At 41.3% G+C, this 27,458-nt stretch overlaps 1 protein-coding gene and 1 long non-coding RNA gene across 4 annotated transcripts in view; one reads left to right on the forward strand and one right to left on the reverse strand.

Moving 5' to 3' along the window:
• The window catches only part of PCSK2 (proprotein convertase subtilisin/kexin type 2), a 255,897-nt gene that overhangs the window by 134,627 nt on the left and 93,812 nt on the right, over window positions 1–27,458 (reverse strand). The gene's annotated exons all lie outside the window — the stretch shown is intronic.
• Window positions 11,590–27,458, forward strand: part of LOC140617836 (uncharacterized) — a 31,224-nt gene continuing 15,355 nt past the window's right edge. For 2 of the 3 annotated variants that reach the window (XR_012017979.1, XR_012017980.1), the window contains exons 1-2: window positions 11,590–11,810; window positions 13,581–13,728. This is a non-coding gene — a long non-coding RNA (uncharacterized lncRNA). Of the gene's footprint in view, window positions 11,811–13,580; window positions 13,729–14,223; window positions 14,344–27,458 lie in introns of those variants that run through there. The other variant, XR_012017981.1, reaches the window with a different exon arrangement.

Genomic DNA, 27,458 nt, shown 5'->3' on the forward strand with positions numbered 1-27,458 from the left:
GATATTTTGTTGTTGTTTTGCAGTTCTACTCAATGCTGCAGTGAATATCTTCACACATGTGCGTGTGTGCTGTGATGAAGTTTTTCAAGGATAAATTATAAACAATGGGATTGCCAATGATTCTGTGTGTGACTTTAAATTTCCACAGAGCAATTATTGCCAAATGCCCTCTAGAAAGTTTGCATCAAGTTGCACACTCACTAACAACACATGACAGTTTAGGGAACTTTTAAAAAATATGGCTCGGAAATCCCTGGGTGGCTCAGTGGTTTAGCACCTGCCTTTGGCCCAGGGTGTGATCCTGGAGTCCCGGGATCGAGTCCCACATGAGGCTCCCTGCATGGAATCTGCTTCTCCCTCTGCCTGTGTCTCTGCCTCTCTCTCTCTCTCTCTTTCTGTGTCTTTCATGAATAGACAAATAAAATCTTAAAAAAAAAATATGGCTCTCAGCACCTTAGCACCTTAAGGTAGCTAGTCTGATTGCCCAGGAACATGTGCCTTAAGAGCCCCACCTCCCCCTGGGTTGGATGTTGTGCTGCGGGTCCTGGCTGAGAACCTGTGGAGCATGGAACTCCAAGCCCCCCTCTGGTTCTGTGGTGCATCCAGTGATGCCTCTGGGTGGCACGCAGAGGGTCTGAAGCCCGGCCAGCTGCACAATAGTCTGAGGAATTTGTCAAATGAGTCACTGGGAGTGGGCCTGGCCTCAGTGTCTCTTAAAGCTTTCCAGGTACCTGATTCCTAAGCTGGGGTTGAGAAACTGTGTGCAGGGAGCTCCTCTGCACCTCCTGTGACTCTCTTGTCCCCATTCTGATATAGCTCTGGTAGGGAATCAAAATGATTCGATTTGATGAGATGAGAGCAAGGGTCAGAGTATCTATACCCAACAATGTTGAGAGCTTTCTCTGTAAGAGAACAAATTCACATCCATCAGAAAATACATTCCATTTCCTCACTAAAAAAACATCTCTCTGTATTCCCTTAGTGCTAGCTGGGAGGGTGGGTGGTTGGCTGGGATGGGGGATGTGTGGGCAGGCACAAAACTACAGCAAGCTTTCCAAAGAATGTGGATCTTCTGTTTATTAAAAACTTCTTTATTTGTACATAAATTACCTAGCTTTTATTATGGGCTGAGGACTCCTCCCACCCAATGGGTTAAACCAAAACAAAAATATCTATTCCAGAAACATCACACCCAGCACATTAGCTAGGACATCTGAAGGTGGGCTTGAAGATCCATCCACATGGGCTGCAGGATTAAGGGTGAAGTCAGAAGGCCCCCCTGGCTCCTGGCCTGCTTGTCCTCCCTGGTGTCAGTTTCCTGGGGAGGGGAGAGGACCCAAGTCCTTTCTCATGTGTGCTTACAGAATCAGCAGCCAACGGGGACAGGCTCTGTTCTTCCTCTCAAGAGATGCTAGAGAAACACTGGGGGGCTTTCCCTTCAAGTTTTGAGATACTGGGGGGAATTTAAATGGATTGGGCTATATGTCACTTCCTGGAAAGGACACTATAGCTTTACTTCTATTTAGGCAGAATATTGACTTTAATTCAGTAGAAAATATTGCAGAAAAAGAGGTAAGGTAAGCATTGCAGATGGAAACTTTGTCTTTGGGATAGGCAGACATAAATTACAGGCCCTGATACACCTGCTGTTGCCCTGCTGTGAGATCTGGAGCCAGCTACTGGACCTATTGATGTCTCATTTGCTCACCTGTAAAATGGAGATGTGACCTGATATCAACCAATACTTATTGAGAGCTGACTGTAAGTATTTCATGTACAGTCAGCTGTTTTTCACAACAATCTAATGGGGGTTTAGGAAGAAAGGCATGAAATAGTAACTGTATTGTGAGTTGTGTCTTGTGAGTCACACAGGTAGCCAAGGGTAGAACCATGGTTTGTGCCTGTTCTGAGCTGAATTGTGTCCCCCTAAAAATTCACATGTTGATTGTCTCACCCCCAGGACCTCAGAATGTGATCCTATTTGGAGATAATATCTTTGAAGAGGTCATTAAGTTAAAATGAGCTCATTAAGGTGAGCCTTAATCCCCTGTAACTAAGGTCCTATTATAACAAGAAGAAATTTGGACCCAGACACACAGAGAGAATGCTGTGAAGATACAAGGTCAAGATAGCCGTCTCCAAGCCAAGGAGAGAGGCCTGGAACAGATCCTTCCCTCATGGTGAACCCTGCCAACACCTTGATCTTGAACTTCTAGCTCCAGAACTGTGAGACATACATTTCTGTTGTTTAAGCTCCCCACTCTGTGATACTTGGTTATGGCATCCCTCAGAAACTTGTAGGAGACCTTAGCTATCTTGTACCATCTACATGCTTCCCTATGATGCCATGTTGCTTCTCTGCTCCCACTTCATAATTTGGATTATGGAAAGAATCAAATGAGATTATGCATGTAGACCCTTGGCCCATAGTATATACTCAATAAATGCATTTGCTGCTATAATTATCAGGTCCCATTGAAAGGTAGTGGGATGGTGCATTCCAAAGCAACCTAGGCCCCTTTGATTCATTCTTACTGCTCTTAGCTAGTTAAAGACAGATTAAAACTTTTAAGAGAAACCAGCTAGAGTCCATTTGCATGTGTTTCTTGAATGCAGAGGACCCACCTTCAAGAAGAGCACAGCTCCACTCCTTTTTGACTTTACCTTTCCTAGGCACTATGTTATCTCAGTGTTTGACTGACCGGCTGAACACAGCTCATCATAAAAGAGACCAGATAAGCTATTGCTGGGGGTGATGTGGAGATTACAGAAGAAAGAGGCCAATCTTTTTTTTTTCTTTTCTTAAGATTGTATTTATTTATTCATGAGGGACACACAGAGAGAGAGAGAGAGGCAGAGACACAGGCAGAGAGAGAAGCAGGCTCCATGCAGGGAGCCTGATGTGGACTGGATCTTGGGACTCCAGGATCACGCCCCGAAGGCAGACGCTTAACCACTGAGCCCCCCAGGCAAAAGAGGCCAATCTTAAACTCAGATACTAGCTCCTCTGCTTTGCCACTCACTGCTGGTCTTGGTTGTCAAGACCCAAACAGTGATCTAGAGATGAGAGGGGTCTGGGGAGGGAGGACGTGATGCTAGAAGGTCTGTTACTGGAGTGGTGGAGCAGGCAAGAGTCTGGCTGCTTAATTTCCTTCCAGAGTATGCAGAGATGCCTTTTCAGAAAGCCTGGTAACATGCAAATCACAGGGCTTAACTTTGCAAAGAACAGAGTTAAGCCACAATTATGGCTCAATGCACAGTATTGATTGCCCTCATTTAGAGAGATTTGCCTATCTTGCAAGAATGAAGACCATCAATTGAGGAAAGAGGATATGGCTGCATACCACTGGTCACAGTTCCTGTCACTTTATCTCAGTGACAAGATATCAACAAATTGGTTTCTATCATCTAAAGCACTATATACAAGATATACCATGAGATGTCAGTGTAATTAAAGAGGGATCAGAAGATGTTTCTAGCTGAGCAAAGTGCAGAGACAGCCTATAGGAATGCCTTTAGAAGATAAAATTCCAGCTCCCATGGTTGTTGGAATGTGTGTATCTGGTTTGGGGTTGTGCTTTAACAGATGTACTTCATGTTCCTATTTCCAGGATGGTGGAAGAATGTCACGGGCTGGATTTAGGGGACTGTAAGGAAAAGGATATTAAAAGATGGTTTGTATTACAACCAGATGTTGAAGGGATGTTTAGACTGGGGTTTACTTGAGAGGACAATTTTCTAGGGATGCCAATGGTGCCAAGGACCCATAAACTCTGTCTTTGGCCAAAATGACATGGTCCTCTCAATGAGGTTCTTTTGAGAGGAAAGCATGGAAAAAAAGCAAAACAAGGCTTTTGCTTTAATATATTCACTACACAGTGTAGTTGAAGAGAGCCTGCCTTGGCCAGGTGGATGGTTGTTTCCTATCATGAGTGGACAGAAGGACCTCAGTGTAGCTGAGAAGGTTTCTGGGAGGACAAATGAGACAAGGAGAGGAGTGAGATGAAGACTTTGCCCCTGTCCACTCCAGCTGTGGCCCACCAGTGTCCTTACACTTGACTTAATCCACACAGTGTTCCATCTTCCTGGGGAGGCACCTGGAGGTGAAGTGAAGAGAAGCCATCAGGACCCACAGAAAAAGGGCTCCCAGTGCCTCACTGGAAGTGAATGGCTCCAGCAAACACACAAACATAGCTTCCTAAAGTTTTGTTCCCAACAAAACCTCCACCATGCCGCTGGTGCCTGGTCTGCTTCTACTGGTGAACCAGAGGGAGGATGCTGAGTGAGAATGTGTCTGGAATGACTAGACCGCTTGCTCAATAATGGGCTTCTGGAAAGAATGGATGAATCCAACTGAATATACAATGAAGATTCACAAATTATCCTGTCTATGGCCTGGTTTGGTCCTGTGGATTAGTTACCTTCATTATGTTTCCATGACTGCATGGTAATGATGGGACCCCAGTCCCAGCTGCTGCTTCACAAATGTCATGGGGGAAAGGGGATGGGTGGAAATTATGAGTGACTTGATCCAAAGTCACGACTCTATCAAATGCTAAAGACCATGCCCCAAATGCAATGCGGTGCAGTGACTAAGCACTAGATTTGAGTCAGAAAGCATGGGATTCGGTCCTGGATTGATTTGCTCCTTATTTGTGTGTGTTCTGAGGTGGGTCCCTCAGATTCTCTGGATCATGTTTTCTTCCTCTAGAGCAGGGATTGGCAAATCCTGCTGCCTGTTTTTGTAAATACAGTTCGGTGAACACAGCTGTGCTCATCCATTCCCGTGCTGCCTCGGGCTGCTTTCACACTCCGAGGGCTGACTTAAGTCGTTGCAACAGAGACCATATGGCTCACAACACATTAGCTCTCTGGCCCTTTACAGAAAAAGTTTGTTGACCTCTGATGTATAGCATGGAGATGATGGAATTCTTGATTATATAAGGCTTTATGGTGAGGATCACATGAAATAATCTTCCTTTGTTGGGAACTATGAAACATACTATAAGTATTATTATCCTTAATTATGATGAATAATATGGCTATAGAATCCATCTGCTCTTATAGAATCATCTTGCTTTTCCAAGCAAGGGCAGATTTCTGAGTCGTGGTACAAATGGTGTGAATTGAGGGGCCCAGAGAAAGCTTCCAGTGACCCAGATTACCTCCTCTGAGCACCTGCACACTGACCAAATTCCAGCAATGAAGAGTTAAGCTTGAATTCTAAGCCTTCATTACCCATGTTGATTATGTGTCTATTTGAAAAGATTTGGAAAATGAGTCCTCTGGGACAGGCAACACATCCAGGTGTTACCATTTACCAACACTTGTGCATTAACTCCTTCATTAGATGGTTTTTCTCCATGAAGCTGGTTGAAATTGGTGCAAGCAAGGAACAGGAATTTATGGAAAAGGTAATTTTGAAATTCTTGGGCAGTTTCCAGGGCTCAGAATTGGATGCCACTGGAAGGGGTAGAATTAAGACAAAGGAGGTGAGAGTGCATGGTGAAAAACCCTCCTGAAGTGGTTTGCTTCTAGACATTCTTTATGCCTGACATGTCTGCCGTGTGGAGGGGCACACTCACCATTTATTTGCTATGACAAAGGTTGCAGTACTGTTTCATTGTTTCTAGCAGTGGGGGAGAAAACCAACAAGCTGCCTGCTACATGGAGCCCTGACAATTTGTAGTCTCCTTTTCTTTAACGAGCTTTGAAGAAGGTTTGATTTTTGGATCCAGACAATAGACTAAAGAATTAAAAAAGAGCGAAGATTCACTTCCTCTGCTCTTTCTTCCTAAAGGGCATCTATTTTTCATCTTCCTCAAAGGTTAGCCCCTTTGTCAACAGTGATGCTTTGCCAATTCCTTCCTCCTCTTGGTATTTCATTAGTTGCCAATGGTACAATCCCAGGTTGACAGGGTGGCAAAGAAAATGTGTGTTGAAATTGCAATTGGCATATGTCTGAAATATTCAGGGGCTGGTAACTGCATTTCCTGCACTAGGCAGTTGGAGTGTAATTCATATGTCAAGCCAAGCCACTCACAAATGACAAAACACCAACAAGAAATAAAGGTCAGAGAGATTGATTCCTAATACACTTCGGTGTATGCACAGAGCACCCAGCGATGGGGTGTTAATGAGCCTCAGCACAGTGATGCAGAACCAAGGAAGAAAATAATACATCAACTTTGCAATAGTGCTCCTGAAAGGTACAGGACCACTGTGTGCTTAGATCTGCCCTCTGACAAATGCAAGGAGAAAACAGCTTTCATTCTGCAGTATCTTAGTTTTCCATGGCTGCTGTAACAAATTACCAAAAGTTAGTGGCTTACAACAACACAAATTCTCTTGCAGAGCTGGAGGTCAGAGTCTAAAAGCAAGGTGTCAGCAAGGTTGCTTGCTTATAGGGGCTCCAGGAGAGGATCCATTTCCTTGCCTTTTCTGCATTCCATGGGCTACCTGCATTTCGTGGCTCATGGCCTTCTTCCACCAACTTCAAAGGCAGCAACAGCAGGTCAGACTCTTCATCTGCCTTGTCACTCTGACCTCCTCTTCTGCTGCCCTCCTAAGAGATCTTTTTGATGACACTGGGCCCACCCTGATAATCCAGGATCTCCCTACCTTAAAGTCAGCTGTTTGCCACTTTACACCATGCCATGTGCCATGACATATTCATAGTTTCTAGGGATTAGGACATGGATGTCTTTGGGGGCCATTATTCTCCCTACCATATGCAGCAAAGGAGCTAAGAATATGAGGCTGATGATTGATTACTTGCCCAAATGAAGATATCTCTGTAGGGATGAAGGAATTTGATGGAGACACAGCACACCCAGAGAACTCCCACCACCAGTCCAACCAGTGTTAGAATTAGAAGGACCTGTTACCAAGCACTAGGTCAGTGAAGCTGTAGCGATAACATGTTCAATGGCCTATCTATGTAATGTCCTGAAGACAAGATAACCTTTCAGCGAAAAATCTGATATAATCATCCTCAGACTGCCCCACTGTGTACATTTTAGCTCAGAAAAAAAGAACTCTATTAACCACTGAGAAAGCTATTATGGATCCTCTCCCATGCTCCACCTCAGCAGTTTCCAGCCAATACTTCTGTTCCACTTTTCCTGAGAAACTTCCATTCCCAAAGTGAACAACTGGTAGAAGGGAGATAGAGACTGGTGGTGGCTTTCTTCATTTTGGGAGCCATAAATCACAAAGGCCGAGTGTCATTTGTGTGAGTAGAAGCAGGAAGAACCCTAGTGGCAGTATATACAGCAGACTGCAATTGTCAACCACTTCATTTGTTCAGAGTGTCAGAGAAATATGCAGCAGGGGTGGGAAGAGATTCCATCTTGATGCTGCAAGTCCTCGTCACATTGGGAACTTGGTAAAGAGCTGTGCACTTCCAGCACTGTATCTGAGAAGGCGATTAAACTAGTGGGCAGAACCAAGGACAACCCAACAGTGAGTCAAGAGGTCAATGTGTTCTAGTTCTTGTTGCTGCAATCACAAATTATCCCAAGACATGGTAGCTTGAAGCTATTACTTCATGATGCTTACAGATTCTGGGGGTCAGAAATTCAAAGATGGCACAAAGGAATGGCTTATCTTTGCAACATTATTTCTGGGGTCTCAAAGGGAAAGAATCAATAGGTGGGTGTGACTCACAAACTGGAGGCTAGATAAAACGAAAAATTATCATTACAAAGTTAGGAGCTTGGGATAGATCAGGCCAGAAGAACAATGCTGTTTCCTCGGACCTATACATGACTGCCTTGCCTATTTCCTCTCCTCAATCAGAGATTGGTAGGCAAGACAGAGGGTTAACTAGAGAAATGGCTTTCACTCTCCCAAAGGGTTAAGTTCCAGTCTTCTCTGTAATTACAAGCACCATTTCTTTCTGTAAAATGCAACAGTGCTTTAGCCTGGACTTCAAGGCACCAGATTATCCTCAGCCCATCTGTCCATTCTACATCTGCATATCACAATCCTTCCACCATGATCTGGCCAGGCTAGTCTCTTTACAAACCCTCACATGTGCCTATGTGCCTCCTGCCCAGGGCACTTTCACTCATATCTCAATGTTTTTGTGTCAAAATATTGATGCACAACTGTTGATGGGAATGTAAGCCAGTGCAGCTGCTCTGCAAAACAGTAGTGTGGGGGGGTGGGGGGCCGGGGGGCGGTCCTTTTTTTTTTTTTTTAATTTTTTTATTTATTTATGATAGTCACACAGAGAGAGAGAGAGAGAGAGGCAGAGACACAGGCAGAAGGAGAAGCAGGCTCCATGCACCGGGAGCCCGACGTGGGATTCGATCCCGGGTCTCCAGGATCGCGCCCTGGGCCAAAGGCAGGCGCCAAACCACTGCGCCACCCAGGGATCCCTCGGGGGGCGGTCCTTAAGAAATTAAACATAAAACTAACATACGATCCAGCAATTCTACTTCTAGCAATATATTCAGAGGAAATGATGATATTAACTTGAAAAGATATCTGCACACCCATGTCCATAGCAACATTATTCACAATAGCCAAGACATGGAAACAACCTATGTGTCTATCAACAGATGAATGGATAAAGAAGTTGTGGCATTTATACATATAATCATACCTTATTCAGTCATTAAAAATACAAAGAAATCCTGCATTTTGTGGCAACGTGGATGGACCTCAAGGGCATCATGCTAAGTGAAATAAATCAGATAGAGAAAGGGAAATACTGTATGATCTCACTTATATGTGGAATCTTGAAAAAAGAAAAAGACTCAGAAAGAGAGATAAAATTTGTAGTTTCCAGAAGTAGAGGTGGGTGGGGAGAGGGAGAATTGGAGGAAGGTACAAACTTTCAGTTATAAGATAAAGAAGTACTGGGGATGTAACATACAGCTTGAAGATGACATTTAACACTATTGTAGGTATAAAGGAAAGTTCTTAAAAGAGTAAATCTAAGAGTTCTCATCACAAGGGAAAATTTTTTTCTCCTATTTTTCCTGAAATTTATTTTGTCTTTTTCTTTTTATTGTATCTGTATGAGATGATGGATGTTAACTAACTTATTGTGGTCATCATTTTACAATGTATGAAAGTCAAACAAACCATCATGCTATATACCTTAAACTTACACAGTGCTGTATATCTGCTATATCTCAATAAAACTGGGAAAAATATTAAAGCACAAATCACTGCCCACATCCTCCCCATTCTTGAATATCTGCTACATCTTCTGAGAACAGCCAACATTATTTTTGGTAACTCCTTTGCAAAAGGGTTATTTAAACACACAGTTGAGACTTGAATAGTCATTTAAAGCATTGGACATTTCCCATGTTTTGGTGTATCCACCATTAAACTGTAATTTTCTTGGGGAAAACAAAACCGAACGTAAAAAAATATTTTTGTCCCAGTTTCAGAGAAAACCCTGCCATTTCCCTATTACAGTTTTGTGTTCATAGAATGGTGGGTACCTGAGGGTAGTATTACCATTTCTACCCCCACCTCTCCTACATGTGGACAGCATACCATTACTCCCTGACAGGGTCTGATTTCTACTCACGTTTTTTTCCCACTTTCAAACACGAATAGGACCACTCCATAGTTACACAAGCAAGGGAAAGTCACTAGGTTGTTTATGCAGAGTCAGCATTTTAAAAAGCTACATTATGCTTTATTTCATGCTGTGTAATTTGTGGTCACTTTTACACAGCTAATTTTTGAAATCTGGAAAGTGCTCCATAGCTCCAAGGAGCCTTCTAGACAAGGAGAGTCTTATTTTTTTTTTACTTGTTGAATAGATCTCCCTATATATGTTATATTCGTGACAAAAAATTCAGGGCATGTCTTAATGCATCCAGCAAAATCATTTCAAAAGCAAAATACTTTGTGAACATCCTTACAGCCTTTCTGGGAGTGCTGTCTTGAATTTTAAGGAGGGGCAATTGGCTAGAAATTGTTGTCAATTTGGACTAACCTGGACCCACCAGAGTTCGAGAATTTTACTTTGAATCGAAACACCATCTCTTAATCTTCTGTGAGTGAAGTGATTTGTTTGCCTTCCCGACAGCACACAAAGCTGCTTGAAAGTAGCTTTGTATGACGAAATAGGACAAAATCCTGTCCCATTTTGTTTCTTGGTTCCCAGAACTCAATAGGTATTTATTTGATTTTAAAAAAGAAAAAAATGCATCAAAGAGAATGGGAATCTTCTTCAGGATTGTTCCTTTCCTAAACAGATCCTGACTGAATAGGCAAAATGGTCACTTTAAAATAAAAACAGCAGCAACAGAATCAATTTTTTTTGGCTGTATTTTTTATTTTATTTTTTTAATAATAAATTTATTTGTTATTGGTGTTCAATTTACCAACATACAGAATAACACCCAGTGCTCATCCCATCAAGTGCCCCCCTCAGTGCCCGTCACCCATTCACCCCCCCACCTTCCACCACCCCTAGTTCGTTTCCCAGAGTTAGGAGTCTTTATGTTCTGTCTCCCTTTCTGATATTTCCTACCCATTTCTTCTCCCTTCCCTTATATTCCCTTTCACTATTATTTACATTCCCCAAATGAATGAGAACATATAATGTTTGTCCTTCTCCGATTGACTTACTTCACTCAGCATAATACCCTCCAGTTCCATCCACGTGGAAGCAAATGGTTGGTATTTGTCGTTTCTAATGGCTGAGGAATATTCTATTGTATACATAAACCACATCTTTATCCTAGAATCAAATTTCTTCTCTGAAGAAAGAACCTGAGTCTAGAGAGACCTCAGGTGTAGAAGTGCCTCCATTCAGGGACAGGTAGAAATGACTGCCTACCCCACCTGAAGTTTTCTGTTCTTGAACCCAGGGTCCTATACGCAGAATGGAGACATTTAGACCTAATTTTCCTTTCTCCTCCATCAACGCTTTAAGACAACTTTACTTTTCATTTCAGGGAAAACAAAGGAATACCATTGTTATAAAGAAAGATGAGGTGGCTTCCTCTTTTTGCTCCCTCTAGAAACTGGATAGAAAAGCAAATCTGTTTCCTGGTTTGAAATGAAATCACAGCATCCCGTTCTCATCTGCAGTTGAGATAAACTGGATGCTCTACAAACTAAGTGCTGTGAATGTGCTCCGAAGACAGAGTTTAGCAAACCTTCCCTATTATGGTCTTTTCCTTAAGAATACCACAAAAACCTAAAACCAAGCCCAAGAATGCCCATGGTTTTCATCTTCTTCTGCCAAAAACAATAATCCACTTAAATTTAGAAAATCTGGCAAGGTCATTAGAAAGTATCATTCTTGGGAGATTTTCCTTTGTTGTTTTTGAAGCAAATTCTCTGGGAATGCATATTGGGAATGGAACCAATCCAAATCCCCAAGCCCCTTTCTACCCCCTTGTCATTGGTTTTCTTCCAATGGTGTGAGTTTGCAGGTGATTTCCAATCTGCCCCCCTCTGATTGCCTGAGGGAACCCCCCCACATTTTTTTTTTTTCTGAGTGGAGGTAAACAGACTTCAGTTTCCATGGTTGTCAATAGCAATATAGTGTTGATGAGTGGATTCTAGAATGTCTTTTATGGTAAAGAAATTCTGGTTTGTCACTGCTGAGATAGATTAAGATGGATTAAGATACTCTTTCCAAGAGTATAAGCAATTTTGCACTTGGACATTTGGGATGAACACCCCTTCCTCTGACACGCACAGTCTCATCTGTTACTAGCAATGACCACCTGAATCTTCAGTTGGTTCTCCTCAAGCAGGGCTAGAGCCTAATCTCCATGGATTGGTTGGAAGTATTTTCCACGATGCTACTTCATACCATCTGGGTGAGCTGTATTATGAATTGGCAAATAATAAAGTATGAACAGTAGTGTGTACTTTCCAATGTAAAACCAGAGGTGGGGGATGTGTGCACACCTGAAGCTTAACCAGCTTCATGTTCAGGAAACCATAACTGCCTTTGTTGCTCCTCACTTGATCTATTTCTGTGTGGTCTGCCATTTGCCTGATGTTTGCTCAGCACCTGGTAAGCAAAGAGCTTTCAAAAGTGGTAGAAAAGAAAATCAATATCCCTGCCCATTTAGTCTGCCTCTCACCATTCAGGGACATTCACACAGCACTGGGGAGGGAAGCAGGAGATCAATACATCTTAGGGACCTGCAGAAGGTATTCACTCAATTCATCAGAGCAATCGATGGCATTCAACTAGTTGCTAGCCTGGATTCAAGGGACTAGGTTTTTATAAACCTGTGGCTTGAAGAAATGACACCATCTAACTGTGTTTCTCTCTTATAACATGTAATATCTCTGAATGATGAGAGAAGCAGCATACAATTATTTTGTGATAAGCCAATGATTACAAAAATTTCAACAATAGTACTATATGCAAAATGCAATTTTTGTATATTTAATACTCTTAATACAATCTTATAATATGGTATTCCTATTGTGGCCGTTTTAAGACATGTCTATAAATCTATGATGGTCCTTTCATCAAGAGGTAGGACCTATGTCCTTTCCCCTGCTCTGATTGGGTTTGTGACCAACTCAACTAGAACGGCATCATAGAATGATGCCATCTGACTTCCAATAGTAGGTCAGAAAAGGCCACCTGGTTCTTTTGATTAAGGGTAGCCAATCATCATGTACAGAAGTTCAACTACACCGAGGCCATTATGCTGGAGAGGCCATGTGAGAGTGCTCTGGTCAACATTCTCTGCTGGACTCCCAGCTGTAGCCATGTGAGTGGCCCATCTGACAGCAACCATGTGAGACCCTGATTGGGAATTGCTGAACCCTTTTATAAGTGAAAAAACTGAGCCTCACAGCATGTCCAGAGTTGCACAATTTCAAAGTTTCTGGTTTTATGCCAGATTTGTCCCAGTCCGAAACCAATGCCCTTGACTCATTACTAGCATGCCTTTCCAATTAAGCTGGTCAGTTGCAGGGGAAACCCAACACAACTAAAAATGTGTGAATAAAGAAAGAAATCTCGCTATTTTGGATGCTTCCTTGAAGACCCAATAGGTGGTGAATATCTCCATCCAGGCTCATGAACGTGTGAAGGAAAAGGTCATGTGACTGTAGATCCTTTGGACTTCTCACAGGACAACACCCTTGTGAGCTTTTCTTCCAGGCATTGCCTAACTGAAACTAAGTGATGCTCTACCAGGCCCTTCCTGTTGGTCTGCACTAGCTCAGTCTTTAACATCAGCTCCTCTGTCAAAAAGTCCACCAACCACTTGTGTTTGGAGCAAAGAACCAACAGTCATTGACTGTTGACCCATGGCCCCTGATGCATTCCCCCCCTCCCCCAATCCACCCTGGGCATCTCATTTGATCTTGGTTCACTACACTGAGAGAGGCATGCTGCTATTCCCATCTTGTGGATGCAGAAGTCAGGGCTTAGAAAAGTTAAGTAACTTGCCCAAGTAAATGGGTAAACTTGAACCCACAGTTTTCTGACTCTCATTATACTGCGCTCTTTCCCATTGTTCACAAAATATCAAACAGGTAAAAAAAATGTTTAGAGCTCCTGTGGTACCTGGTACTTTCTCACTCTGATGACTCTGGAAAGAATATTATTTCCACTTCAGGAGGTGCCTGGTACCCAAAGGTGAAGCTGTTTCCCACTTGGAAACCTCTGGAAAGCCAAAGAGTGCCCATCTGACTGCTCTTGCAAACTGCTAACCTTGACAGTGTGCTAGCAGAGATGATTCCAGGCACAAGTGACGACTTGAATTGGTAAGTAATTCTGACAAGCTGGGTTATGTCTGGCAAGTTATTTAACCTCTTGGGGTTTCTGTTTCATCAGGTTTAAAATGGGAGAGAACCAGATGAATTTGAACACACTGTGAGCTTACCATAAACACATAACTATCTGCTCCTGCTGCCATAAACATGAAGTGACTTTAATGAAGATGGGCATGGATATACCAACAGCAAACATTCACCAAACAACTAATTTTGTGCTCTGCATAGTTCTTAGCATGCTACACTTATTTTATCCCCATTGCTATTATTGGTCCCATCTTATAGATGAGGTGGGGGCTTGTCTGAAAATAGATGAGGCAGGATTTGTGAGCCCCAGAGGCTCACTTCTTAAACCACACCTAAATATTGTCAAATAAGCCTTATAGACAGTAAATGCCCTAGTAATTCAGAGGGGACAGGAACATTTCCAGCTGTGACCATCACTGGACTCACTTCTCATACCTGCTGTTCACCCTTTCTCCATAGGCATCTCTACATCCAGACACCCTGGAAGGACAAAAGTGATGCTCCAAAGCACGACAAAATATGAAGACATGAGATTGTGTGAAATCACTTGTATACACATGGAGCATATGTTATGGTGGCTCTATGTCCCTTTCTCAACTTTTTGTTTTGAAATAATACCAAAAAGTTGGAAAAATAGTGCATAGAATTCCTAATATTCTTCATTCATACTTTTCAAATGCTAAGATTTTACCCCATTTGCTTTATAATTCTTTCTTTACATACACATGCACTTTCTTCTAAACTTCATGAGAATAAGGTTCAAATAGTATGTTTCCTTAAGTTTAAATATGACAATATGGGTTTCATAAAAACAATCACATTTTCTTACATAATCACATTTCAATAGTGAAAATCACGAAATTAACACTGATAAAATACTATTATCCAATCTCCATGCCTTTGTCAAATTTCATCACTTATCCCACTGATGTTCTTTATGCAAAAGGAAAAAAAAAAGATTCAAGATCTGATCCAGGGTGATTTATATACTTTTTAAAGGGGGAAAATATCGCAAACTTTCCATCTCTAGAGAAACCAGAGCCAAAGATAATATAAGATGGGATCCTCTTTATGGGACAGTGGCTAAGCAGACTGTAAGCAAACCCAACTATTGTACTGACAGTAAAATAAAGGCATGGTTCCCAAAATGAAGCATGTGAAACCTATGGCAGAAAACGATCAACCTTTCAGTGTGTCAGTGATCATGAACACTGTACACAGCTGTGTTTCTTTGTGTTCTCAGAGCCCCTTAGAACAGTGATGCTTAAATTTAGAAACAGAAGCCTCTGGAAAGCTTGTAGAAACACAGATTCCTGGGTCTCACCTCCAGAGTTTCTCATCTGGTAGGCTGTGTCTGGAGCCTGAGAATTTGTATTTCTATCAAGTTCCCCAGTAATGCTGGTGTTACTGATCCAGGGGGTCACAATGTGAGAACTACTACCCTAAAGTAATGAATATCAGACGAAATTTCATTCAAGAATTTCATATAATGACTTAATCAATGACCTTCTATTTATCAAATCCAATGCCCTATTCTCAATTCCATTGGACCCTGTGATAGAGATGGATAGGGAGGAATTTCTCTATTTGTTGGAGGCCTCTAATTTCTACAAGACACTGGAATGACTTCAATTCCCACTCAGGAGTACTGAGAAAATACTATTTTTGTGTGGGGTCCAGTGAGTGTGTAATATTCAAGCCAGATGTTATTTGTGTTAGTCAGAAGCATACCCTTGTGTATGTGGGGGGGGGGCTTGCTTGCACAGACACACATGTGCACACATACATATACAGTGTAAGCTGATCTCTGTAAATTCCCTGTAATGATGATAGTGCTGGCTATGATCTGAAAGGTGAAGCAAAGTTGAAAATTTTTTTGGCTATGTCATGTAAATTCAAGTATTAAAGCAGGGAACCATGTCCCAGACAGAATTGAATCTTATTCATCTTTGAATCTCTACATCTCAATGCTAGCACTTTCAGCTGTGTGACTTTGAGTTTCTGAACCTCTCTGTGTCTCAGCTTCTTCACTCCTTTATAAATGATACATATAAAATTCACCTATTGTTCAGCAGGTAGTTGCCTTCTCCCTCTCAACTTCCATTAGAGGAGCATAATTGCTCCCCCGCCGCCACTGACCTTGGGCTTGGCCATGTGGCTTATTTTGGCTAACAGAATGTTCATATAAGTATGGGGGCTTTAGAAAGCATAGGCCTCAAAGGCATCATGTGTTTCTGTTTTGCTTTTGAGAACTTCTACCTCTGTCAGAAAATCCATTGGTCAAAAATAATAATGAGATAATTACTATTCAAGAATAAACTTGAACTCAGTCCTTGGATTAGCGCCACAACTGGCAAAGCCTACCCTAGATTAACTGAACCATAGAAAAATTGTGTATGTGTTAATGGGAATTAAATGCCTCTTGCAAACCCCCTCTAAGTTTGTTTGTTATGCGGAAATAGCTGACGTATACACAACCTTAAAGGACAATTGTGAAGACAAAATAAAATCATAAATGCAGAGGGTTCAGAACGGTGCTTAACATGTAATGAATGCTCTGTAGGTGTGATCTGTAGTTATTATTACACCCAATGCCTAGACCATTGGGAAGTGTTTGATATAGGAGATAAGGAACCTTTCTCCGATGTCTAGTGTTCTTTCTTATACGTGCTAAAACAGAAGACCCGAGTTCTGGCTCATATATTTGATCTTGATCTGATCACTGTATTTCTCTGAGTCTTGGTGACCATGTATCCAATGGATTTGGACATTTTGCCAATGTTGCAGGGTTTTTTTTTTTTTCCATAAATTACATGACAGGCATAAAATCCCTTTGAGATTTTTACCTTCTCTTCAAGAATAAAAGCTACTCTGAGTAGATCACAGTAGACAGATCATTCAGTGTCCCCAAGATCTATTCGCCTGATGCTCAGACAAGGATGGCATATATGGGATTTTTCACAAATACCAGAGATTCTGCTGGGAGGGAACTGAATTTTACATTGGGTTTTCAACTGGTCAGAAAATTCAGATTGATACTCTTTAATTGTATGTCCAGTCTTCATAAACTATTCTTTATTTGTCAGGCAGATTTCAGCTGAGAGTAGAAGAAGCAGTAGGTATCTTAACAAAAGACTTGGAGTTAAGAGGTGGTCCATGGCACAGCTTCTTCTTAGTTATGACCCCGGAAGGTCATTCAACTTCTGGGAAAATGAAGGTGATGCTTATAAAAGCATAAACTGTACAGGGTTATTTGAGGATTCAGTAATGCCAATGCTGCTGATGGCATGAGACATATTTTTTTAATAGATTTTGAGGACGTGTAAGTCAGCACAGCCATGTAGAATGTGAAGAGTCTGACTCTAACACGAGTATACTCTTTCAGCCAGCAATTCCACTCTGGATCTTCACGTGGTCTTCGGGTGATAACCTATTAGCCATTCTCGACCCTATTTTCCATTTCCTGCTTCTCACTGCAGAGACAAAAATAGCTGTTTACCCAGCTTCCCTGTGATTAAAGAAGGACTGTGAGTGTTTTGGCCAATAAGGGGCACCTGAGAAACATCTTTTCCCCTCCATGAATACAATCTTGGGGCACCTGGGTGGCTCTTTCTCACTTTTGAAGCCATCCTTCTGCTTTCTGTCTTTGTAGGCTGAGTACAGACATGCACTCTCTGGACCTGCAGCAGTCATCTTGCAGCATGGGGAGGGTTGAGAGAATTATAGAGAAACTAACCTGCAGCCTGGATTGTTAGCCGCTGGTGCAGCCTTGGAATTGGCAGTCTTGGCAATCTAGATGTACTGTTACATGGCTAATTTAGGGTCTTTATGACTTAGGCTATAGTTCTGTTACTGGCAGCAAAAGAGCTGCTAACTGATATATCATTTTATAGTCTCTCTCTCTCACCCAACCACCATACACTCGATGTATATAGAAAGAAATATCCAGAGCAGCATTGCCTAGTAAGTAACGACTGCCTCATGTGTCTACTGAGCATTTGAAATGTGGTTGGTTTGAATTAAGGTACTGTAAGTATACACACTGGATTTTAAAGATTTAGTACCAGGAAAGAATGTAAACTATTTCACTACATTTTTACATTGATTATACATTGAAATAATAATACTTGGGATATGTTGGGTTCCACAAAATATTGTTAAAATTAATTTCACTTTCTATTTTCCTTTTTAACAATTTGGGTATTTAATATCTTGTACCTATTGTGGCTCACTTTATATTCTATTGGAGAGCACTGTTCTAGAAGGATAGATACCAAACTAATGATAATGGTCACCTCCAGAATGTGGAAGTGAATGAGGGGCTTGACATAGAGGGAGACTTTTTTTTTCTATATATACTTCCTGAATTTTCTATAATGAATATATACTTGTGTATTACTTCTGTGAGTTTTAGGAATCTAGGACAAGATTTTTAAAAATGAATGAATACTTGCAATCAATGTCTTGTCAATTGTAAAGCTGTGCACATGCTAGTTGTGAGGGTACATGTTTTAAACTTGATCATCATCTATTTTTGAATATCATTGCACTTGACTATAAGTACCTGGTGTGGTTTTTTTTTAATATTTTATTTATTTATTCATGATAGACATAGATAAAGAGAGAGAGAGAGGCAGAGACACAGGCAGAAGGAGAAGCAGGCCCCCTGCAGGGAGCCCGATGCTGGACTCGATCCTGGGTCTCCAGGATCGCGCCCTGGGCTGAAGGCAGGCACTAAACTGCTGAGCCACCCAGGGATCCCCTGGTGTTTTAAATCTCTACAATCTTGGGGTGCCTGGATGGCTTAGTTGGTTCAGCGTCTACCTTCACCTTGGGTTGTCATCTCAGGGTCCTGGGATCAAGCCCCACGTCAGGCTCCCTGTTCAATGGGGAGTTTGCTTCTCCCTCTCTCTCTGCTCTTTCCCCCTGCCCCACTCATGCTCTCTCTCTCACAGAAATAAATAAAGTCTTTAAAAATTATTAAAATTAAAAATTAATTCCTATAATCTTAACTACTTGATAAAGCACACAGAGCAATGCTTAGGTAGTGATAATATATAACAGAGTGTATCTGTATTTTACCAACAGAATTTTATACCTAAATTGAGCTTGATTTTGAATAATTGGGAGCATATTTATGAGATCAACATCAAAAAATTAAAAAGGTGGGATGCCTGGGGGGCTCAGTGGTTGAGTGTCTGCCTTCCGCTCAGGGCATGATCCTGGAGTCCTGGGATCCAGTCCCACATAGGGCTGCCGGCATGGAACCTCCTTCTCTCTCTGCCTGTGTCTCTACCTCTCTCTTTGTGTCTCTCCTAAATAAATAAAAAAAAAAAATTAAAGGTGACTTATAAAGAAGTTAAGTTACTTTGGGGTTTACTCTTATATAACTAGCAATATTTATGATAATATTCTTTCCAGAACATAACCACTGTAAAACATTCCAAATTCATCATGGCCCTTGCCTTTTTGTGATGCCTTGGGAGGTTTATTTTTCTCCAAAAAACCTTCAAGTCATTGAATTTCAGATTTAACATTGATTTATTCCTTTTGAGAGTTTGCCAAATACAAAGATAAATTGCTTGGCTTAAGTGATTAAGGAAGAATAATGGTTTGTTTCTAGTCAACACTGTGTTTAGTCCTTCTTTATTATCTTCAATTAAAAAGCCATCCCATGATTCTCAACCTGCTAATGGATCTGGAGGACAAACTAGCAACCAGGGTCTTGGAGACGAGCCTGGCTGTGGGTTGGGAGGACAGCCCACAGGTGTCTCAGCTCTGCTGCTTTCTGGCTTCCAGAAAAGTTTTGATGATTGGCATTAGGTGTATACTCTGGAGTCTTAGAGTGTTATTATATGATTTTGCACAATTTGAGCAGGAGTCCCAGTGTTTTTGCTTCAATGTCATCGTCTTACAGCTCAGCCAAAGAGTAGCTCTGCAATATTTCGCAAATCGATTTCCCTTTTGGATGTCATCTTCGAGGCCAGTAAAATGGAGTATGGGTCCAGAAGATGGTTTCCAAAATCTTTTCCAGCTCTGAACTCATCTCCTTCCCTCCTCTTCCTTTACCCTTATACACCATTTGCTTTCTCCAAATGTTCAGTGTCATCAGTAAAACATGTGTGTTGTCTGACATTTAAAGCAATGATTAATTATCCATGTTAAGGGATGGCTCTGCTACTAAAATATATATATTATATATCAAATTATGTGTATGTATATTTAAATATATGTAATACATAAAGTATGAATTTAATATATTACCTACATTACATATATGAATATATTGCACATTTTAAATGATATAACTATATATTTAAATTACTATATAATTATATATACAAAATATTATATGTAATCATACATTATTTTATATATAATACATATCAGATATAAAATTATATACAATCATGCATATTATATAATATGTGTAAACATATGTATATATATGTATATTTATATGTGTATGTGTATAAATACACATACATGGGGAAGAAGCTTTATTGTAGAAAACATACCCATAAACTCTCAAACTCCAAAAGCTTCTCTGGGGTAGCTCAGAAAAGAGAAAGAGAAAACAATCTAATTATATTTTTCCATTTGTAACAAAACCTAAATTTAACAATGCTTTATAAGTGCTGTTTGGAAATTTAATTTTGGAGAATGGATGGTGAGCTTCAGTTCCCTTTTATCCCCTTTGTTTTTCCATTTCCCTGCCATCCCAAGTAGAACCAGAACTCCTGAAAGGATGAAGTAAGAATTCTCTTCTCACATTCATTGCATGATTGATCAGTACAATTGCTCTAGGAGTATAGTCAGATTTAAGACTCAACAAACACAGACTAATAACAAATCTCTTCTCAACATGGTCATAGTGTGCATGTATAAAAGCATGATTTGCTTGGATTTGTTGAGGCGGCTGTAAATAAATTTGGAAGCACTGAATTGTATTAGAAAAACATGACTGAGCATTTAAAGCTTTTTCTCAGTGAAATAAATGGTAGGTTTGCTGACAATCTCTTTCTCATGCATTAATATGGAAAAACTGATTTACTCAAAAAATGGTAATAGAAACCAGCAAACACCTTAATTTGTGTTATTATCCCAGCCAATATAAAATTCAGGGAAGCAGAAATGGCACTGGTAGAGACCAGCAGTAGCAGCTGCTCCAAGACTCCATGGAGCATGGTCCACTTGAGGGATGCCACGTTGCCATGACAGCAAGCTACTCCAGTGAGGTGCCTGCAACCTCAGACAGCTGGCTTTGCCCCTGGGATGCAGAGCATTGGTCCTTCCTTAGGTATTTGGCGGGGTGGAGCTGGGGGTATATGACCTAGCATTTCATGAAATATTTGGAGGATATAAGATCTATCCAGGTTGGTTCCTGCTTTCAAGGAACTTACAGTTCATTGGGCTGAGACACCCTAAGAAAACCTATATGGCTTCAGGTGCCCCAAGAAAGGGCCATTGATGAAGGTGGTAGCAGTCAAGGAAGCTTTCTTGGAAGGCAGTGTGATTTAAATGAGATTTTGAAGAACAGATGAAATAGAAATGGGCTTCCTTGATCTCATTGTAGCTGTGGATTTTTCAGTTAGCTTGTTTACATTGTGTTACTCTAGAACCACAGAGGCTTGGTATTGGGTCTAGAACAATCCAGTCTGACTTTACGAACAAGTGAGGAAGGAGACGAAAGAGAGGATAAATGGAGGGCAGAAGCGCTGAGAGGAGTAATATTGTAGTGGCATGAGGCTGGGAGGAACCTCAAGTGAGGTACTTGGTGGCTGGGGCAGGCAGCTCCATTTCCTGTAGGGGCACCTGTGGGCAGCTGTTTTCTCCTGGCTGACAGGTGACTCTGATAAGAGCCCTCTCCACAAACACCCAACCCCTCTCAGGGGAGTTTATCGCTGGTCCTAGAGTCTCATACAAGGGGCTTCCCCCACGCAGTAGCTCCAACATTTCTAAGACAGTAATAAGTTTAAGTACTTGATGAATCGAGTCAAGAAATTATTCTTGCTATCATAAACCCCATTCCATCTTTGTTTTTTTGTTTAAGGAAAATTTATATTTTAGAGTCGTTTTACATATACAGAAAAGTTGAAGGGACAGAGAGTTCCCATATACTCACACTCAGTTTCCCTATTATTAACATCTAATATTAGTATGGTACATTTCTCACGACTAAACAGTATTATTAACTAAAGCCCATATTTTATTCAAATTTTCTTAGATTTTACCTAATGTGCTTTTTTTCCTGTCCCATTATTCCATCTAGAATTTCAAATTACTTTTTTTTTTTTTTTGGTCATGTTTCCTTATTCATCTTGACTGTGACAATTTTCAGGTTTTTCTTGCTTTTGATACCTTGACAGTTTTGAAGGGTACTGCGTTTCAAAGGAATTTAAACCTATATACTGATTGAGGATGTGATTGCCATTTGGCCATTTTCTTTTCTTTAAAGATTTGTTTATTTATTTAAGAGAGAGAGAGGGAGGGAGGGGCAGAGGAAGAGGGAGAGAGAGTCTTAAGCAGGCTACACACTGAGCGTGCAGCCTGATATGGGACTCAATCTCATGATCCTGAGATTAGGGCCTGAGCTGAAACTAAGAGCCAGATGCTTGACCGACTGCACCACCCAGGCAACCTAGCCATTCACTTGCTTATCTAAATGGATTTCATCATTTACTTGACCTTGAATCTTATGGTAGATTCATTGGTGGTCTTGATTTCTCACCCCTCCCTGTACCCATACCCTTGCTGTGGCCTCATCATGGATAGTGTGTATTTCTGTACCTCCTGGCTTTGTGTTTGATCATCTGAGCTGGTGTTGGCCAATGGCTTGCAGGGAGAAGTGGCAGCATGTCATGATTGAGCCGAGGGCTGAAGAGAATCCCTGTAATTTCATTGACGTTCTCCCCTTTTGTCATGGCCATGAGAAGGTCATGCTGGGCTACCACCCACCGGTGGCAGGAAGATAACAGTTACCTGGATCAGAGCTAGCCTCAGCTGATCCTGGCGTAGCTCAGCTCACTCTGGCCAACTCAAAGATGAATGAGCAATATTGAAAGATTGTTATTTTTAGCCTCCGAGCTGTGGAGGAATTTGTTACGCGACAATAATTAACTGATACATGCCCTAAAGTTGAATATATTTCAGACTTAAAAACTTTTTTAAAACATCAGTTTTTCAAAAAAAAATTATTGGGAACATATAATCAAAAGGGTAACATGCCTCATTGGGTTATTTTAGTGTTTGTCATGAGAGGACAGGTGTCTCATTAAATATCTGAGCTGTCTCACTTCCGAGCCAAAAAGACAATGTCTCAGCTAATTGACAACCTGTGATTTGGGTAAAATCTAAATTGAGCTGCCCAAGAATGGGTTCATCCATTCCTTCAACGGCTATTTATTAGGTGCCTACTATGTGTTGGGACTTCTGCCTACAGCTGATCGTACAGGGGTGAGCGACAGTGGACAAAGATCTGGCCCTCAGGGAGCTGGCTTCATGGGCGAAATATGAGTAAAAATGCGATTTCAAGGGGAATGTGGTTCTGAAAGGAAAGCGTTTGTGGGGGATCTGACCTGTTTGCATTTTCAGGATAAGCTTCCCTGGTGAAGGCTGACCTGAATTCCGAGGGGGGGAGCATTCTGTGCAGAGAACAGCACACTTTGCAACAGCAGGAAGCATGGAGGCTTCGTGGAGCTGCACAAAGCCTGGTTGGGCTGGACTACAGGATAAGGAGGGGCCTGTGGAACAGGAGAGGGCTGACCTCTGACTGCCCAGAGTTTTAACATACTGGTTATTTGGGGTGTGCCTGCTCCCCATGGTTGATGCTGAAGTAAGGAAGAGATTCCTCTCCTTACACCTTGGTAGCATGCTTTTAAGCACCTCAGGCCTAACACTCTCTCAGGCTGTAACTTGAGGTCAGGCCAATTAGACACATGCTGGTTAGAGACTTTCCTCCCATGGAGGCTGCTGGTAGCAGAGCATTAGTCGGTGGGAAGTGTTCAGGCAGTGGGATCTGGCAGCAGAGAGTAATAGGGACCAAGGTACAATGAGGGCTGCAGGGATTACTTTACCTACGCAGATTAGCTTACCTCTGAATTAGCCGAGTTCTGTAATAGAGGCCTTTCTTATCAATTCCTTTTCTGATTTAGGTACTCAGATTATTTCTATTGCTGAAGTAAAGACAATTGCTGTGTGTGACAAACACAGGCAGGTAGGTGCCAGATCATGCCAGGTCTTCCAGGTCATATTAAAGATAATAATGCCCTTTATCCTAAGAGACTAGGGGTCCATAAAGATGTTTGAGGCAGGAGAAGAGGTTATCAGTTTGGAACCAGTACTTATAGGTTAGTGTCTCTAATTGAATTTTTCTAGTAGAAGACCCTAAGACTAGGAGCTGAGTGCAAACAGCTTATTCAGGAGGGGATCCCAGTAAGCATCCATGGGGAAGGGGAGGCCGCCATAATAGGTTTGTTATCAGCTAGTTACTACTGTGGACATTTGAGGAGCTAGGGAACCACATAGAACATGTCTCAGAATCATCCCACTGGTGTATTTATCCTCCACTCCCATTAATCATTGATTGAAGGATGCTCTGGGGATGGGGGTATTCACAGTCCAGAACTTCCTGTCTGCCCTGAACAAGGGCTCCAGTGATTCAGAACCTGCTCAGTGAAGAGCTGTGAGAATTGGCAGCTGAAAGTCTCAGAATCTCTCTATCTAGAGGAGATTAGTGCTAAGGGGATGTTGGGGTAAGTGAGGGGAGAAACACAGGAATGTCTGCCTCCTTGGAAAAAAAAGCACTACTTAGTCCTTACATCTTGCAAGCTCCAAAATGCCACCCTAGGGTGATGGCTCTCCCTCTCTCTCTCTCTCTCTCTCTCTCTCTATATATATATATATATAGATATAGATATATATATATCAAACTACAATGGGTGCCCTGTGCTATCCCCTATCCCATGGAAAACTGACCAATTAATGAATGATATAAGAAACCCCAGTTACTTTCTCTCTAGTCCTTATTTATAATTTGTTTTGGCTTTATAGGAAAGTTCAACCTATGGAGGAGAGAACTTGGTTTTGCGGCCCAGTCAACTGAAGTTAGAATCTTGGCTCATCTTCGTAGCTTTGTAATCTTGGGCATGCTACTTAACCTCTTGCTCCTGAAAGGACCTGATTCTAGAAGCAAAGACTGTGAACTAACTGTACTTGTTTGCTGGGGGTGCCATATCAATGTACCACAGACTGGGTGGCTTAAGCAGCAGAAGTTTATCTTCTCAAAGTTCTGGAGGCTAGAAGCTTAAGACCAAGGTGTTGGCAGGTGTGATTTCTTCTGAAGTCCCTCTCTTTGGCTTATAGATGGCCATCTTCTCTTTTGTCTTCATGTGGTCTTCCTTCTGTGCGGGTCTGTGTCCTAATCTCATCTTCTTAAGGGCACACCAGTCATGTTGGATTAAGGCCCACTCATACAACCTCACTTCGCCTTCACTACCTCTTTAGAGGCCCTTTAAATACAGTCTCATTCTAGGTACTGGAGGTGAGAGCTTTAATATGTGAATTTTGAGGATGCACAATTCATCTTATAACTCCAGCTACACAGCTTACTCATCAAGACTCTCTTCAAAATCCTTACCTCTATGTGCTCACCAACCCAAAGTGAATAATAATAAATTACAAATAAATAACAAATTCTATGCCTTGCAAGATCCACCTAAAAATCACCCAGTTCAACCCTGAAATCATTCTTTGTCAAGGTAGTGTTTTTCCTTACTGCACTAAGTCTAGTAAACATAGCCTTGCTTGATCAACTCGTTTCTCTGATGGCCTTTGGGGAACCAACAAGATTAAATAAAATGATAAATGAAGACTTATAATAATATCTAGCATTTAGGGATGCTCAATAAATTTTGTTTTTTTTTCCTCATAACTCAATCTTATTGCAAGAGAAAGGATTTTCAAAGCTTAAGCCATCATTTTTATTTTCTTCCTTTTATTATACCCAATTGGCAAAAATAATCTCACTTCAAAAACCTGACATTCTGTTTTATCTGAACAAATCTGTGCCTAATATAAATCAGCAGTTTCTAAATTATTTTTGATTCTCCCTTATAGTCTTTGGAATGCCAGAATCAATTAGAAGTTAGTCAAAGGTTTTTTGGTGTAATACAATTCTGTTGAACACGGCAGTTGCTGGGAACTTTGCAGACTCTAGCAGTTGAGTATGAATTATGGAACTAACTACTGTTATGTAAATTATAGAAACATGGAGAATAACCTCTCTCTTCCTATAAGATCAGAACATAGCACTCTTTGTATTAAAAATAAAACTAAAAAAAAAACAAAAAACAAAAAAACAAAAAAATAAAAATAAAACTTACCACTATCTGATTTTTATTAGAGCAGCTTCCTTATATGTCTGCCTATCTCCAAAGCAGAAAACAGCTGGAAGGAAAGAACTATGTTTTATTAGCTCTATACTTCTAAGATAAAATTTTTTGTGCATACTCAGACTTCAGTACAAATTGATGGAATAGAATAGAACTTAGCCTTCAGCAGTGAGGGTATTGGACAGTGAGGGAGGAGGAGGACATTTGAGTGCTTCTCATGGGTGAGTGGCTTCACATTCTTTCTTCTATTCAACCCTTACCATAGTCCTTCACAGTCAGAATTGCTATTCCTTTTAACAGATGAGGAATCTGAAGCTTAGAGAGAATACCTTGGCCAAGGTCACAGTTCAGATAAAGGACAGGGACAGAAGGAAATCCAGCTCTACTGTTGCTTCCTAATGGAAAGCAATGATAAAAATCTTTGCTTTCCTGTTGAGTGACTTGGGTAGATTACATTGAAAGCACAACATGTACTTAAGGCAGCTGAGACATTATTAGTTTGCATGAAGGCAATGACAACAACAACAACAACAGAATAAACCAAGCAAGTAGTTTCAAGAGAGGAAAAAATAAAAACACTCAAAAGGATCGTTTGGTGTTGTCACAGTTTGCTGGTTTTAACAGTGTTTTGCTTTTCATGTGCTTCCCTTGGTCAGGGCCTTCACCCATTTAAGTTATTCCTGACATTCTGTTTAGTTCTTCAAGCTGAAAGCTGATGGTACCTTAATGTGCTTCTCAAATTCTAGTGCCATGCCTAGAGAAGCCAAATGTGCTGGAGAATTAATTCTACAGGGAGCCCCACTGACCACTAACTACCTGCCAGGGAGTTGTATAAACACCCCGACTCCCTCCCCATTGATTGGGGTAATTCTGGGGTATGTTGTACAGAGTCTCCCACAGACCCCCAGCAGGCCTGAGCTCACTTGCCCACATGCTTTACTGGGTTCAGTCCCTTTCGTGTCTCACTTCCCCAGCTCCTCTTGGTGCTTTCTAAGGGATTTTACATGGTACAAAGCCCTCTTAAACAAAGTGGCCTGGACAGGGAATAGGGACATAAGAATTCAGCCCTCTTCTACCTTGGTGGTGATCACTGTCATGAAAAGAAAATGGCAGTTCTAGGAAACCGAGGTGTGGGGAGTGAGGGAAGAAAAGGTTGTCCCTGAGGGCATGATGGGGAGAGGAATCCAGGTTTCACGCATTCTATGTTATTTTGGGGAAAATAATAAGGATGAGAACCTAGTATGTCCTGGGTACACACCTCTTTCACTAGGAGAGTTCTCCCTGGAAGGGCATTGCAGTGAG

Source organism: Canis lupus, chromosome 26 (genome assembly GCF_048164855.1).
Source record: "Canis lupus baileyi chromosome 26, mCanLup2.hap1, whole genome shotgun sequence".
NCBI classification, from domain to species: Eukaryota; Metazoa; Chordata; class Mammalia; order Carnivora; family Canidae; genus Canis; species Canis lupus.